Genomic DNA, 18,078 nt, shown 5'->3' on the forward strand with positions numbered 1-18,078 from the left:
GAATGTATGTCATTTTCAATATGTTCTACATTAAAAAAATAAATAAATAAACACAAAAAAGAAAAAAAAAACTTTAGAAAACTTTTAGTTTGGGGTTAATTAAAATAAAATGCATCATTAAAGTAGAAGTTCTTGTGTGAATATAACTTCATTTTTAAGACATATTCTCAGAATCACAATTGCTATGTCATATCCATAATGTTTGTCATAACCATACTTTTCTTAAACGAATGCTGAGTTGCTTTTCATAGTAACTATACTACTTTTAATATCCACCAGAAATTTGTGAGAGATTTAGTTTTCTCCACATACTTGTAAGCATCTGGTATATTGCTATAGTGATATTATTTAGGGCATTATAATGTATATAATCAAATACCATTCGGGCTTTAATTTGCATTCCCTAATGGATAATGATGTTGAACATTTTTCTATGTATTTATTTACTGTTAGGTAAATTATGTCTTAATATCTTTCATCTAATTTTTAATTGTGTTCCTTATTATTAATTGACTTAATTAAATTGTTTACTTAAAATTTGAGAGTTTTTTATACATTATAGGTCTTAGTCTTTTGTCATACTCATAGTTACAAACATCTCTACCATTCCAAAGTAAATGTCATGCTATTATTGGGATCTTTCATAGAACAAAGATTTTTAATGATCATGAAGGCCAGTTTATAAACTTCTCTTTTATTCCTTATTTTTAGAATCAAAACCTCATAATTTCAAAGATTTTCTATAGACATATTGCTAAGAGTATTACAGTTTTTTATTTAAAACTATAATCAAATTTTATTTAATGTTGTATAAGGAGTACTATTTAGGTCAAGACTAATTTTTTTGTTTATTTTTGTCAAAGAATGTCAAATTTCCAGCCTTGTCAAATACCAGTGGTGGAAAATTCTATCTTTTCTACATTGAATCATTTTTACCTTTGTTAAAAATGTATACGCTTAGGCCCGGCATGGTGGCACATGCTTGTAATCCCCATTCTTGGAAGGTGGAGACAGGAGGATTGCTCAGGTCTGAAGCCCCTCCTGTACACTTTCTTTGATGCCTTTCACCATATTATTCATCAGGACTCAGAATTCTTGCATTTCTTGTAGGTCTGTATTCATGTTTTCTGTTATTTCTTCACTGTTCCTTTTCTTATATTTTCAAGGTTCTCAGGCTTTTTTTTTTTCTGATGTGTCGGCATCTTTTGTGGGTATTATGTCTAATTCAATCTAAGTAGTAGAAATTTAGATATGTCAGCAAGTAAGCAATGATTTTTTTTCAATGCTAAAGTTTGGGTAATGGGGGAGGAGCTGGGATGATGGGTACAGGAGTTGGGTAAGGTAGCAGATATGATTAGGTTAAGAATTTAAGTATAATAAGGTAGTATCTGGTTGAGAATGAAAGTAGGTTAGAAAGTAGGAATATTGTAGTTGGTATAGTATTTAAATATTTTGATATGAAATACTTGAATATTACTCAAGGACATACAGTAAGGAAAAAAAGAGTTTTGAGAGAAGAGAATAGTTAGGCTAGAGTGAGGAAGTTTGTAAAAGGAATGGGGGAAGAAGCAAACAAACATGAATAAAGTAACAAAACAAGATACAAATGCTAACCTTTATATATCAATGCAAAAAAAATACCAAAAGAATAAAAGAATAAGAATGAGAAAAAATAAAAGATAAAAATAAAATAAAATAAAATGAATTAGCGACAGTGTGAGACAACAAAGCAACACACACACATACATACAAAAACAAGTGAAAGAAAAAAAAGACAACAGTCCTACCAATTTATGAGTTTAGGCCTGGGCCCATATAATACCTGTATGAATGATCACCGTTATATATTCTGGAGTATATTCCAATGTCTTTTATTTGCTCTGTACCCTATTGTCAGCTATTGAACTCACTCTCTGGGTGTTTTTGCTCCTCTCTCACTTCTGATAGTTTTTTGTTTAGATGTCAGAGTGTCAGGTGTCACTGGTAATGAGTTCCATATAAGTCCAGGATTCTGTAATTTTCCAGCCTGTGGTCTGGACACTAGGCCTCTGCATTATCTACCCCAGGCTCAGGCCTGTGCTTCCTTACCAGAACTGTCCCTGTTCTTCCCTACCCTCACAGGATTGAAGGGCATCCACTGTAGTCTTGGAAAGACCCTCTGGGACCCTGTGCAGGTACTGTGCCTTGAGCACCTTTCCTGTGTTTTTGGAGTTTTTAACGGAACTAACACACCAGGTCCTGCGGCTTTTCTGGGCCATCTTCCACCGGTACCGGGTAAGGTCAGTACCAAGTAAGGCAAGTAGCTACCTGGCTGCCCTACTTCATGTCTCTGGAGGGCTACCTGTGTTGCTGTGGGTGCTGCCTCTAGTGAGCCCATGAGTTTTGGTGTCTTCATCTGCATCCCTGAAGCGTGATGCCAGGCATGACTTGCTGCTTAAGATGTTGAAGCTCTGTGGCTTCTTTTAAATTATTGGATTATTTTTCTGGATTTCTTGGGGCTGCCTCACCTGTGTCGACCAGAGACGGGACTTGCGGCTTGGGCCTGTGAACTGTGATGACACTGGTGGCCAGGCCATTTCTGCAGCAGGTCCATCACATGCTTGGGCTTTTTTTAGTGTATCCTGTCTTTTGGAGTACTAGATTTCTCCTGCCATAGTTCCTGGTTCTGTTTTGCTTTGTGAGCTTAATTTATTTTGTTTGTCAAGATGCCGCATTCTCGGTAGTTGAACTTTATTTGTTTCAGCTACTAAGATGTGCTGCATCACACAGTCTCCATTTTGAATTCCCCCCAAGCCATAAACTTTTAATTCAAGTGCACAATGAATATTTGTCTTCCAGAATATATGTGTAAGTATGAAAAATAAAAGCTTAACTTGTGTCTCAGTATTCTAAAAATATTGTTCCAAGAACCTTCACAAGTATTCATATCTGGGGTTACTTAATTTTCTTATATGAAATGGCATAGTATTTGCATGTTACTCATGTACATCCTCCAGTTTACTTTAAATCATGTCTAGTCACTTATAATATTGAATACAATGTAGGTTGTACATAGTTATCTCATATTTTAAAAGAATGGTAGGAACAGTAAAAATCTGTATATTTTCATGTACAGGTAATTATTTTTTAAATATCTTCAATATAAATTTTACCAAAAGTGTGGATACAAAGCCACATAGACAGAAGACTAATTACATATATAATCACTACCAAATTACTGGTGTAATTATACTGCTCCAAATGTGTAGTATTCTCTAAATGAAGTTATATATATATATAATTATTTTAATATCTTAAGGTTATAATAATGACTAAAACACAATTAGAAATTTGATACTACCAATATCTTTACTAATAGATTTAGGATATTTAAAAGGTAATACTTTATAATCCATTTAAATGGTTTAAATTCTACATTTATTAGAAAATCCAAATCTGTACCTATCACCCATATCTCACTTCTGATATATATCCTATGTCCTATTTTCTGATTCCACTGGATATTTTATAGTTATTCTAAACATAAAATTTCCTGTATTAGACTCAATCTCCATCCCGAAATCAAATTTTCTTCACTCTCCACCATGTGCAATAGCAAAACTAGCAACCTACTTATCCAAAAATTATTTTCTATTTATTTCTTTATCTCTAAACATTGTGTTTATGATATAGTACCATTCATATTAATCAAAATACAAGTATTTATCCTATATTTACTAACATCTTTACACTTTTGTAAACAGCATTGGAGTTCAAAGCATAAAAATCACTTAGTCACAATGATAAACATTACCTCTTCATGTTTGATCTCCTTCCTTTTAATCCATCTTCAGAAGATATATATATGAAATACTATTCTCAAGAAGACATGTAGGTAGGTAGGTAGGTAGGTAGGTAGGGAGATAAATAGATAATAGAAATAGCAAGATTACTAAAATATGTGAATACAAATTACAATTAGAAAAACAAGGCATTAAAATGAAAACATAATGAAAATCATTATGTGCACATACTATATTCTTCAAAACGTCATAAAATAGCATGATTTTTATTGATTAGCTTCAAAATGCCTTTACATGTTCCTTTTTCATATTTGTAAAGAATACTCATTAATCTTTTCTCTGAAAAATTTATGGTATAATTTTCTACAGAAAGAATAGGTACTTTAATTTCTTTATTATCATGGTTGATCTTTTCAACTTAATAATTCAGAAAAGTTTTAGAATAAAATATCAAAAATTTTATCTAAATTTTATATTTGTTAAGGTCAGTATTACTCTCTTTTAAAAAGAGAACTTTATGTAAAATATTAAAACTAACCAAATTTCTACTTTGTGGTTTAAACATTTGATCATTAAATATTTTTTTATTGACTAGCCTCTATTTCCATCCATTTGCAACCTTCTTTTTCCTTAGTCATCTACATAACTCTGCTATGAGTGCCATAGGACAGGTTCAGAAAACAACAGGAATCTGTGCACTGCATATTCATGACAGGACACCAGGTGGGACGACAGACAATAGAGCAGTTGGAGCATTCCTGGGAGCCATGACTATTTTGAGTTATTTGGCATTAATAGCAATTGCTGTTTCTTCTGTGTGTAAATCATTGGACAGTTAATTCCTTATTACTGTGCATGTCTCATCTCAAATACCTTCTCTTTAGAGAGAAACTCATAACTTTCAATTGCAAATTACTCACTCATTCTTGAACTCATCACCTTAAAAAATGCCACTTACCAGTATTTGACATTATTATTTATATTCTTTTAGGAAAACTTATGACTTTCAAAAAAAGAATCATGCTCTCTGCATGTCCAGTTCCCTAATACATGAAACAGTATATGTTTATTATGTATGACTTATTAAATGTGAATTTATTATGTATGATTATTAAATGTGAATAAATTATAAACAGTAATATACCTATTTTCTTAAGTTAGTATATATTTTCTATGAAATATGTAAAAAATGAAAACTCTTCTAATTAATCTCAATATTTATCATTTAAAATAAATCTCTTTGAAAAATACTGAGAATTAATGGTTTCAATTATTGTTATTCATAATTTGTGGGGAAAATGTTCATTTACAATAAGAATTCTATAGTAAGCAAGAAACTTCAAAACTTGAAAAAACTTTTATCTCATTATATTTTATTATTTTCAAGATAAAAGTGTATGTTCAAGATTAAAGTATGTGTGTGTTATTTAATAATTAATTAACATTTTTATTATAATATTTTCATATTTTATCTTTGATATTTTAAAAAACTATCACAATGATTTATTTATGAAAGCAATTTTTTAGAAAAAGATATTTCTGTATATTCTAATTTTTAGTTATTTTGTCAATTCAGTATTTGTAGGTGTGTGATTGTGGCAGGGGGGGGGTCCTGGGGATTGAATCCAGGTATATTCTGCCTCAGAGTTATATATACAACCAATTTTATTTTTTGTTTAAAAAAAAGGGTCTCATTAAGTTCATTCTCATGAAGTTGTTGAGGATGGCTTTGAACTTATCATTCTCCTGTCTCAGCCTCACAATATTAGAATTATAGGCATGTACCACCAGAATTCTCACTTGTCAATTCAATGAACTTTAAGGTCTCATTTCAATATTTATTTCTGCCTGCATTCTTGATGCAATGCTCAGTGTGCTACATAATATCATTATTAGTACTGCATTCTTTTAAATAGTCAATTAATATTTCTATTTTTTATTGATATTAGTTCATTATATCTCACATTATAATGTAGTTCATAGTGATAGTGGCATGCATAAAACACAACATTTCATGACCTTTTCCCCAATTCCCTTTCTACTCCCCTTATATTCTTACATTGGGATTTTTACATACATATATATATACATACATATATATGTAAAATATACATACATATACATATATATGTAAAAATCCCAATGTAAGAATATATATATATATACACACACATATATATGTATATATACATACATATGTATGTATGTGTATGTATATATGTATGTATGTATATGTATATACATGTATATTTTATATACTTTTACATATATATATATATATACACACACACACACATACAATGGAAGTGATGCCTTCATTGATTCTCTCCACCCCTCTTTTCTTTTCTTATATCATCTCCCTGGCTCCTCTAAAGTTTTTTCTCTGTTATCTAAAGTCTCTCTGGTATACCATTTACTCCCTAGCTTAGAGAAGACATATGACCTTTCACTTTCTGTGACTGCTATCTCACTTAACAAAATAATCTCCATGTCCATCCATTTTCTAGAACAATTTTGTTCTTCTTTATTGCTCACTAGAATTTTATTATGTGGTTTATTCGATAATTTATAATATATCCATCTCTTGATGAACACCTAGGTTGTTTCCATTTTTTGGCTATTACAAATTGTGTTGCTAGAAACATGAATATATATGTATTAAATATTAGGATTTCAGTCCTTTTGAATGTCACAGTTAATATCAAGGAGGACAGATGTGATAACACACACCTGTAATTTAATTACATGGATGGCTGAGAGAGGAGGATTTCAGCTTTGAGGACAATTTTATCAATGTAATGAGACTCTCAGCAACTTGTGTGATCCTATTTTAGAAGCAAAAAATAAAATAAAATAAAGTAAAGTAAAATAAATTACTTGAGTATAGCTACAGAGGTAGAGTTTAATCCTTGGTAACAATATACTCAAAATATCTCAATCAGCTTATCAATGATGAAACTTTGTGAATAATATCTGTTGGTCTTAAACAAGTATGAATAAAAACTTTAAGTAAGGCCGGGCGTGGTGGCACACACTTGTAATTCCAACATTCGGGATTGTAGTTCACTGATAGCTCAGCCACTTAGCGAGGCCCTTCATAGCTCAGTAAGACCCTGTTTGAAAAAATAAAAATACTAAAAAGTATGGCTACAGATGTAGCTTAAAGGTACAATGTTCCTTGGTTCCATCCACAATCCAGAAATAGATAAATAAAATTTAAGATATCAAAGGGCAATCAACCTTATGAAACAAATCTCAAGGACAAAGTACTTAAAGTATGCTTTTTTATTTGAAATACATTGTTCACACCCAAATTTTCAGTCTGTGAACTACAAAATTACTCATGTGTTGCAGTTACACATATAGGCTTATATTTATCCTAAAGATATTCTTGTATATTTTTCTATAAATATATGCAATAAGCTTCATAAAAGCTTAAATATCAATCTACCCAAAAATAAAACTACTTCTATTATATTAACTGCAGTCCTGGGAAATAGCAAACAGAAGTATAAAGTTTTTCTTTTTTCTTTTATTTTTAAAAAATTATTATTGGTGCTCATGTACAGTGGCCATCACGGCCCAAAGAAGCACAAGGAGCCAGAGAGTTGTCAGGAGATATAAAACAAAAAATTCCTTTTCACCAAGCCAGAGCAGATACATTGAAGAAATTATCAGAAAATAACAATACATAGGAGTATCAAAGATGGAGTGATCGTGAATAGCCTTTCTCTGTGCTACCACAAAAAAATTATCTTGGCTCCTATGGTTCGGGTTGGCACTCTCCCAATGCGACTCCTGGCCCAGTGAGGAGCTGGTTGACCTCAAGATTATTCAATGTAACAGAGTTGTCAGTGAAGTGCTTAGAAAGGTGGACTTTATTGCCCTTGATGACCGAGTAGTCTTCCGCTCTTGTGAAAGAGAACAGAGCAGGGTGGTCTTCCAGATGGGGACTTCAGATGGAGAGCCAGCCCTTGCTGTGGCCAGGCTTGTAAAAAAATGACTTAGCTTGCCACGGCCTTGCTTCCTTTGGAGTCTGCTGTGCCCCTGCACACATGATGTGGCACAAAACCTCAAGGAGGTAAAGCCCTGAGGGGGGCGTGGTCCCTGGTCAAACTACTCCTTGCTCTTAGATGTTCTTTTATAAGCTATTCTTTTGGTAATGATTCTATTAGCTTTTATACTTACGGCTCCAGTGATGCAAAACGAGTTCCAAAACAAGAACTTTGGGATAAAGTTTCTGGTAATATGCCTGAGCCCTCAGACTTCCCCTGCCTTGCTGCAAGCTATAATAAAATTGGCTAAAGAAGACAGAGGAAAAAATGGGCCAATATTGGAAAGAGGCATCAAAGGTATTAATGTGCTGGTACTGGAAAATTGCTTTGATAATTTCAAAAATGTAACATAGAGCTTAGGTGCTGTGTAAACATTTAGGCAGGGAAGGGCTGCAGTGATTCTAGCCTGTACCTCTCGCCCAGTCTCTGCTGTCTCCATGTGAATTTGCCCCGAAGGTGGAGGCTGTCCTGCCTCCAAACACAGGCTTCTACCTTTTGTTTCATCTCCCAAGAGGTGTGAAATCATTTCTCTGGGATCTGGGATTTCTTTAGATTTCCCTTAGGCCATTTGCTTCTCTTTTAGAAATGTAAAGGAACCCCTTTCCTGCTCTGGTCTTCTTTCTTTTCTTTAGAAATGTAAAGAAACCCCTTCCCTGGCTTTGGCCTAACAAAAGCCTACCATTTGTGTATTCCCAAGAGGAAAGTGCTCAGCAGCAGGATAATAGGGGTTAGAGGACTACTTCTAACAAATCTAGAGACCCCAAAGTCTGCAATAAAAAACTGGCTTTAAGGTTATTTATCAGAGAACAGTTATAGGAATCAACTCGCCTGTGTTTCCTTGTCATGATGCTTTTTGGCCCTATCTGCTAACTGTATTGTGAGTGTTGTCTCATAGGACTGAAGCTTTCAGACATCAGATGGTGTTGCAGACAGGACCGGACAGACATCCATCGCAGCCCTTTGGATCATCATAGATGCACACAGCACGGACCCATCTGATTCCCCCATGCCAACTACATGCATAAATGTTACCCTAAAGCTGGGACCCCCAACTTCGTCCCCGTCCAGCTTGCTAGATAAAGGACATGGACAAAGCCTTAGGAACGGAAAGTTCTGAAGGAGTTAAAGGAGATTCTATGAGACTCTAGGTGTGACTCCTGTCCTTTCTGGAGTTTGCCCTCTAAGGCCCACCTGTGAGGCCAGAGATCTGATCTTAATCATAAAGCTAAGGGGCTGACTTTAATCACAACGTCCCAGACAGATCTTAATCACAAAACCTGTGAGGCCACAGGTCTTCCTTTTATCTTGTTTACACTTAATGCCTCACTATTGTTCACTGGTGTTTACACTTTTCTACTAGGGAATCTCACTGGAAGAGGGTATAAAAAAATCTTGGTTTTTGGGAAATAAATTTTGTCAGTTGCACTAGAGGCAATTGCCCAAGTCCATCATTTCAGGTCTCTCCTTCTCAAGTCCCGGAGAGGAATCTCCACATTTAGGACCGTGAACAGGGACTTGAAGGAGTTTATTTCATTAAGGGAGAGAAATCGCTGCAGAAAAAGTCGCTGCAGAAAACAGCTGACTCCTTGCCCATCTTCCAAGAACCCTGTCCCAGTGGTTTCAGTGCTCCAACCTAGCTGGTCCTTTGCAGTAGCTGGTATTGATGTCAACATGGGCTGTCCAAAAGAATATTCCACCAAGGGAGAAATGGGAATTGCTCTGCTGTCAGACCCTGACAATATCGAGAAGATCCTCAGCACTTCTGTTAAAGAGACATGCAGACCTGTCACCTGCAAGATCCACATTCTGCCATTGCTAGAAGACACTCTGAGTCTTGTGAAGCAGAAAGAGAGAGTGGGATTGCTGCCATCGCAGTTCAGGGGAGGAAGCTGGAGGAGTGACCTCAGCATCCTGTCAGCTGTTAAGTCATCAAAGCCATTGCTGAAAACCTCTCTATTCCTATCATAGCCAATGGAGGATCTCAGGACCACATCCAGCAACATTTGGACATAGGCAAATTTCGGTGAGCCACAGCTGTCTCTTCTGTCATGCTGGCCCAAGTAGCCATGTGGAATGGAACCCGTCTATCCTCCTCAAATAGGATCTGCGGCCTCTGACAGAGGCAATGCAGAAATACATCAGATATGCCATCCAGTATGACAACCACTACACCAACACCAAGTATTGCTTGTGCCAGATGTTGCAGGAACATTTGGAGTCACCCCAGGGAAAGTTGCTCCATGCTGCCTAGTCTTCCCAAGAAATTTGTGAGGCCTTTGGCCTTGGTGCTTTCTATTAGGAGACTACACAGAAGCAGGATGCCCAGAGGACTAAGCTCTTTTCCAGGACTCCAGAGGAAGCCAGGGAGCCAGCTGAAGACACCTCTGGTATCATTAAGATGGCCGTCAAGTTTGATCGGAGAGTGTACCCACCCCAGATCACCCCCAAGATGTGCCTTCTGGAGTGGTGTCAGAAGGAGAAGTTGGCACACCCTGTGTATGAAACTGTTAACGACCTCTAGAGATCGCCTGTTCTGCTCTGTTGTCACTGTTGCAGAGCAAAGGTACCAGTCTACCTTGTCGGATAAGTCCAAGAAACTGGCAGAGCAGAGTGCAGTCATCATCTGTCTGTGGAGTCCAGGCCTCCCTGATGGGCGGCTGGATGAGGAGAGCTCTTCTTTGCACAAGCGCAAGCACTAGGCTCCTGACCAAGACCCTGGAGGCCCTGGGGGTCAGGAACCAGTACCTCCTGGGGAGCTATGCAAGAAGCCCTTGGTAGCCTTGGGAAGTGGTGAAGAGAGCCCCTTGGAAGGCTGTTGACCACTGTCCCTACCCTGGTCACCCCTTCCCTGGGTCTGGCCCTAAGGCGGCCTTGTTACCAGAGCATGATCCAGATGCTGTTGGACAATTTGCTGGCCCCACCTGGCAGGAACAGAGGTCAAGACACAGACCATCAGTCTGGAGCACAAGGAATGTCCAGGGGTAGATCCCCTCTTCCATAGAAGGTCTGAGGGTCAGGGCCAAGTTCCCAGTGACCTGAATGTTTTCTTTGAAAACAGAAACTTTTCAGGTGGTTCCTATCCAACCTGCCATTGGACAGTGCAATAAAGATGCTCCCTCCCCTCAAAAACAACAAAAATTTTATTGGTGCATGGTGGTCGTACATCTTAATGATATACAAGATGCTAGAGACATAAATGCACACATTACTTATTTATCCCTTCCTTAATTTCCACTCAATTCCCTCCTTCTCATGCTTGGCTTAGTGATTGACTTGCTATCTCTGTGAATGTACATTAGAAAATTTTTCCTTACACCCCTCTGTTCTCCCTTAGTTTTCTCCCCTTATTTGCTCATTTATAGTTTCTCCTTCCGCATCTAAAGTTTCTTCTATACCCTTTTTCTTCCTCGCTTCCACATATTAGGGAGAGCATCCAATTTCTTATTGTAACTGACTAATCTCACTTCGCATAGTGTTTTCTAGTTCCAAACTAGATTAAAGTTCCAAACTAGAATAAAGCGAGTTCCAAAACTTTATTCTAATTCCAAACTTAGAATAAAGCTGTATGAAAGATAGGCATACAGCTTTATTCTTCTATACATGGATACCAAATTTTTCTAGTAACAGTTATTTAAAAACTGTCCTTTATTTAATGAATATTCTTAGTATATTTTTGAAAAGTCAGTTGACTGATAATAAATGCATTCACTTTAGGCTATCTCTTCTGTTCCATTAGTCTACATATTTGTTTTTATGCCATTGCTATGTAATTTTTTGTACTATAGCTTTTTTACTATAGCTTTGTAGTGCGTTTTGAAGACAAATAATGTAAAGCCTTCATATTAGTTATTTTCCCCCAAGGTGACTATAACTATTTAGCTTGCTGAATTTTATATTTTTTCCTAGATGTGTGAAGAATATTATTACTACTTTGACAAAAATTGTACTGAATCTGTAGTTTACCTTGTATAAAATGGTCATTTAAACAATATTGATTCCTCCAATCCATTAACACAAAATATTTTACACTTTTCATTTCTTAGTTATTTAATTACTTACCTCAGTGGATATAATTTTCACTGTGTTTTTTATCTCTTTGTTCAAATTTCTACATATTTAGTGAGTTGGAGTTATTTAAAATAGTATTGTATTTTTTATTTCTATCTCAGATAATTTGCTGTTGGCATATACTAATACTACTGATTTTTTCTATGTTGATTTTATATTCTGTAATATTGTACAACATTGCTGCACTCATTTAATTTGTTCTAATAGTTTTGCTACATTTTTGAAGTTTTCTACATTATATGATATACAAACCATGGCAATTTGACTTCATTTCTAATTTGGATGTCACTCATTTATTTCAATTGCTTGACTACTCTGGCCAGAACATCCAGAACTAAATTGAATAAAAACAGATGCATATGAAAACCCTGTCTTATTCTAGATGTTAGCAAAAAAGCTTTCACTTTTCCCATTTGAGTAAATTCATTGTTGGCTTAGCATGGTGTTTGAATCTTAAATATGCAATATTAAATAAAAATTAAGCATCTAATGTAATCTTTATAAGCTTTAAAAATAAAACATGATTTCAAAAATATAAAGAAAAAAATTTAATTCTGGGAAAAACATTCTCAGTAGGGAAGGGATTAGGTGAACTGTCTATTCTATATCTTAGATAGTAGATTATATTTCTTAAGCTAGGAAGTGCATTCACCTTTTAATTATTTTCACACATTTCTATATAAATATGTTTATACAATGTTTTTATTTTATATTCTATTTCAAACAGGAGATAGCTTACAAATTGCCATAAAAGAGGACTACCACTTTTATTGTATAAATATTTCTGAAAATTTCTTTATTCTTTGTATCAACATATGACTCTTATTAGAGTTAAATAAAATGATTTTAAAGAAAAAATTACTTAAAATGTATAATTCAAATAAAATATGACTTTTCATAATTGTGTGCACTAAATTACGGGACTCCATTTATGAAAACAAAAACAGAAAAAAGAAAATTTTCTCAGGTCAGAGTGAAAAATGGGTCTAAAATAAAAATAAACTATCAGAGATATGAAGTATGGATTGAAATGTGGGACTACTTCTACACTATTAAACTATTTCAATGAATATTTGATATTAATAGTCACATTAATTTATTTTTTGAATTTGAAAAGCATTTGGATCTACTTTTAATAATTTTTATTTGTGCACTATAGTCTCACATCATAATGTGGATCATGTTGACGGCGGCATGTATTCACAGAGTACTTGATGCCTCTCCCATTTTTCCTTTTACCTCCCTCCCAATACTGAGGGTACTGTTTCACAGTGTTATATTCACATGTATACACAATTTCGAATGTAGCTTTTTCATTAATTAACCTCAGCCTTTCCCCTCCCCTTCCACTCCTTTCTGGCTTTGCTGAGGTTTCCCTTCCATTATCTTGAGTCTCTCTGGTATCCCTAATGCTCCCTAGCTTGAGTATATTAGAGAAAACACATGTCCCTTCTCTTTCTGTGCTTGGCTAATCTCACTTACCATAATGTTCTTCACGTCTTATCATCTTCTTGAAAATGACATGATTTTCATCTTTATTTCTGAGTGGAATTCCATTGTGTGTATTTCCTATAATTTTGTAATCCATTCATCTGCTGATGGAGATCTAGATTGCTTTTTTGTTTTGGCTATTGCAAATTGTGCTGCTATGAACATGGGTATGCACATGTTACTGTAGTTCTCTGATTTTAACCCCTTTAGAAAGATACCCAGGACTGGTATAGCCAGATCATATGGTGGATCCATTCCAAGCTTCTGAAGAATTGCCACACCTATCTTCATAGTCGCTGAAATAGTTTGTACTCTACCCAAGAGTGTAAGACTTTCTATTTTCCCTCATCCTCACCAGCATTTGTTGTTATCTGACTTCTTTATGTTTGCCACTCTGATTGGGGTTAGGTGAAATCACAGTGTCATTTTGATTTGCATCTCTCTGATTGCTAATGATGTTGAATATTTTTTATGTATCTATTGGCCATTTGTATCTCATCTTTAAAAGAACCACATTTTTTTATCCTTTGTATTTTATTATATTTACTTTATATTTTATTTATTTCTGATTTGATTTTAATTATTTCCTGCCTTCTGCTGGATATATATATATATATATATATATATATATATATATATACACACACACACACACACACACACACACACACACACACACACACTGGGGCTTGAATCTAGGGGCATTCTACTTCTGAGCTACACCCCCAGTCCTATTTTCTATTCTTTATTTTGAAACAATGTCTCACTGAGTTTCAGTGAGCCTCACTAAGTTTCTGAGGCTGTCCATGAACCACAATCCCCCTGACTCAGCCTTCTGAATGCTGGAATTACAAGCATTGTACCACCATGCCTGCCTTCTTTTGCTGGTTGAGATTAGACTGTTGTTTTTCTAGGACCTTGAGATGTATCATTCTGTTGTATACTTGATGACTCTCTGTTCCTCTTATATGGACTCTCAATGCTATTAACTTTCCTCTTAAAACTGCCTTTAAAGTGTTCCATAGATTTTGGTATTTTGTGTCTCTATTTTCATTTATTTCTAGAATATTTTTATTTCTCTCTTTATATCTGATTTTACCGACTCCTCATTTAATAATGTATCATTCAATTATCATACATTTATATAGTTTCTTTCCCCCCATACCTCTTTTACCTCTTTTTTTTTTTTTAATATTGAAACAGGGCCTCGTTAAGTTGCTGAAGGTTTCCTTAAGTTGTTGAGGTTGGCCAAAAACCTGTGATCCTTCTGCCTCAGCCTCCCAAGTATTGAGATTACAGGTGTTCATTACCACACCTGGCTAAGTTTTCCCTTAAAATAACATTTATAATATTCCAGAGACTTTTGTAAGTAGTTTAAATATTTTTATTGTATTCTAGAATTTTTAAGTATTTCTTTGATTCTTCCATAAATTCGATTCTTCTTCAAAAGTTTATTATTCAATCTTCATGCATTTGTTTAATTTTACTGTATCATCTTTCTGTTGAGTTCCCATTTTAGCACAAAGTGATTTGAAAAGATACAAGGAATTCTATTTTTGTCTTTAATTTGCTAATACTTGCATTTTGGCTTAGAATATAGTTTATTTTGAAGAAGGTTCCATAAAAAACTGAGAAGAATTCATCTTTTTTTGGATAGAATGTAGATGTCTCTTAAGTCTAGTTGGTTTATAATATTCTTAAGATCCAAAGAGTTTTTATAAATCTTTTGTCTGAATGAGCTATGCAATATTAAAAAAAAAAGTTGTGTTAAATTCTTCCAATATTATTTTATTTTGGTCTACCTTAATTTTAAATAGTCTTAGTTTTATGTAAGTGAGTGTACCAGTGTCTGGGGCACAAATATTTATTATTATTATTATTATTATTTTTTTTTTTTTTTTTTTTATCAATGAACTGTTTATTGTTCAGAAGTGAAGTTTGTTTCTTCTGATGTGTTTTGGCTTTATATCTGCTTTGTTATTTTGGGCATATGGGACATTATGGAGCATGTCCCATATGGGCTCCCTCCAGAAATTTGTCCTCAAATAATATAGATTCCAAGCTTAATGGGCTGCCTTGGAAATAAGCAAAATTCCCATGAAGGCTAAAGGAGAACAGGAAGACATATAAAGTAAGAATTGCCATGGCACATTCAGGTCTCCAGTCAGAGATGGGTGCTAGACTCAAGTCTCACTGACATCCTACCACAAATACATAATGTATATATCTGTTGGTAATAGATAGGTGCCAACTCCATTTCATGCTGAAAAACATAGATAAATTCAATAGATGCATCCCACATATGGCCATGCATAACTGGGTGCCAGGTTCACTAGCCTAGGCTATGTCCTAGAACCACTCAGACAGTAGGAGAGATTACAGAATATCTCTTTTCTCCTCTGTCTTTCAGATAAAAAGGCTTCATCTACCAACTGTGTCAATATCCCATTGAAATACATATTAAAAAAACTGGGAGTTCTTTGACCCTTAATTATTGAAAATGAAGTGCTTAGTCTCATTTTGCCACCTAAGCCTGGCCTAGGTACATTTTTGGAGACCATGAAAGTTGGCCCCTTGAGGGATGTACAAATTATAATAATATTTTACAATTTTTTTGAAGACAGGGTGGTAAATGGGTTAAACTATTTTACATACCAGTTAAAAAAAATATTAACACAACTGAACTAGCTGTAACAACTCAAAACCTAGCTATGACCCCAGAGACCCAAAGAAACAAGAAAGATACTGTCAAAACTTACTTATGATAATGCTGTCCTCCCTACTCAGGGTTCCTAGATCAAGAAAGGCCTATACATTGTGTTGAATAATTTTAAGCTGTAGCTGCTGGAGGTGAATTTGGAGCAACTATTCAAGTGCAGGTTCCCTTTCCCTCCAATATATGAGACAAATTAAGTCTGATGTGAAAAACTTTTTCAGTGATACAGATAAATATATTAAAGTGTTTCAGAAACTTACCTAGACTTTTGAATTTTTCCTGTAGATATGTAAGATTAATTCCTGGAAATATGTAAGATGAATAATGGATCAAACCCTGACAACGAAGGACAGAGGGGTAGTCTTAGATTCTAAAAAATAATTTGGAAATAAATTCATTTTAATTAAGCCAAGAGAAGAACTTTCCCAAGAAAGAATTAAAATCATACCCGTCTGGTATAGAAACAGTCCCTACTGAAGACCCTAAATGGGACACAGATAATTCTTTGGCTGAGTGGAGATTAAAACATTTTCAGGTCTGGATATTGATGGGCCTTAAAATTATCAATTATGCTAAAACTTTATTAATCACTTATAAAAACACCTCAGCTTTTCTGGAAAGTCTCAAGTAGTTGCTAATTAAAAATACTCCCTCGTCTTCAGATAATTTTGAAGGGGTATTTGTCTTAAAAGATAAACTTATTACTCAACCAGCCCCTAATATTAGGGAAAAAAACTTTAAAAATAGGCTCTGTAGCCTGAGAACATTGGAAAATTTTTTAAAGGTAGCCAACTCAGTCTTTCTATTATAGAGAGAAGGCGCCCCCAAAAACAAAGAGAGTGACAAGAGATAAGCTGAAATTCTAGAAGCCACTCTTCAAGAGGCTACCTTTAGTGGTAAAGATTACCAAAGCAGTAAGACATTGTCCTACATAAGATCAATGTGGGATATATAGCCAATACTTGAAGGATTGCCCTCTTTGAACAAGTCGACCTAACAAGCCACCCAGACCCTGTCCAAATTGCGAGGGAGATGCCTGGGGAATGGACTTTTCCAAAAGGCAAAGGTCCCAATGGAAATAGACACCCTGCCAATTGGTCCAACAAATGAACTGAGGGGTCCTGGGGAATATTTTACATGCTCATAATCATTTCCATAGAGAAACACTAGATAATGTTAATCATTGAAAGGAGAGATATTAACCTCCTCCTAGGTAAAGGAGCCACCTTTTCTGTCCTCTCTAATCCAAGCCTACCCTTTCTCATAGTGCCACTGTTAAAGATGTTTCAGAAAAACTGTCACCGGGTATTTTCCCACCCTCTAAGCAGTAATTTGGAACATATCATATTTTCTTATTTATTTATTTATTTATTTATTTATTGCAACACTCAGTATTAAACCAGGGAAGTCTACCTCTAAGCTACACTGCTAGCTCTATGTGTTATTATTTATTTTGAAACAGAGTTTCACTAAGTGTCGAGGGTCTCACTGAGTAGCTGAGGCTAGTCATGAGCCTAAAATCCTTCTGTCTCAGCCTCCCAGGTACTGGCATTATAAGTATGTATCACTATACTTGGCATCTCATGACTTCTGATTATGCTGGAAAGCCCTATTGCATTGCTGGGCAGAAACATCTCAGCCAAGGTGGGTGTCACTATTAATATGATGCCAGAAGAGATTTGTCTTTCTGAAATTAACTCTAAAGTCTGGGCATCACAGGAAAAAATAATTTTAGCTACAACATTCTCTCCTATTCATATAGGTCTTAAAGATTGTGTTTTCTTTTCCCACCAGAGACAGCATCACCTAAAATCATAACCAAGAAAAGGATTATAGGAAATAATACAAAGTTAGAGGCCCAAGGTCTCTTAATACCCTCCAATAATTCATGCAATACCCCAATCTTGGGAGTACAAAAACCCAATGGAGAATGTAGACTAGTTCAATTTTTATATCTAATAAATGA

The 18,078-nt window shown here is 35.0% G+C and overlaps 1 pseudogene across 1 annotated transcript; it reads left to right on the top strand.

Moving 5' to 3' along the window:
* The first annotated feature begins 9,508 nt into the window (after positions 1–9,508).
* On the top strand, positions 9,509–10,656 carry LOC308264148 (tRNA-dihydrouridine(20) synthase [NAD(P)+]-like; annotated as a pseudogene). The gene has a single exon. The product of its transcript is annotated as a tRNA-dihydrouridine(20) synthase [NAD(P)+]-like (transcript).
* The last annotated feature ends 7,422 nt before the right edge of the window (positions 10,657–18,078 follow it).

Source organism: Muscardinus avellanarius (genome assembly GCF_963383645.1).
Source record: "Muscardinus avellanarius genome assembly, chromosome: 1".
NCBI lineage: Eukaryota > Metazoa > Chordata > Mammalia > Rodentia > Gliridae > Muscardinus > Muscardinus avellanarius.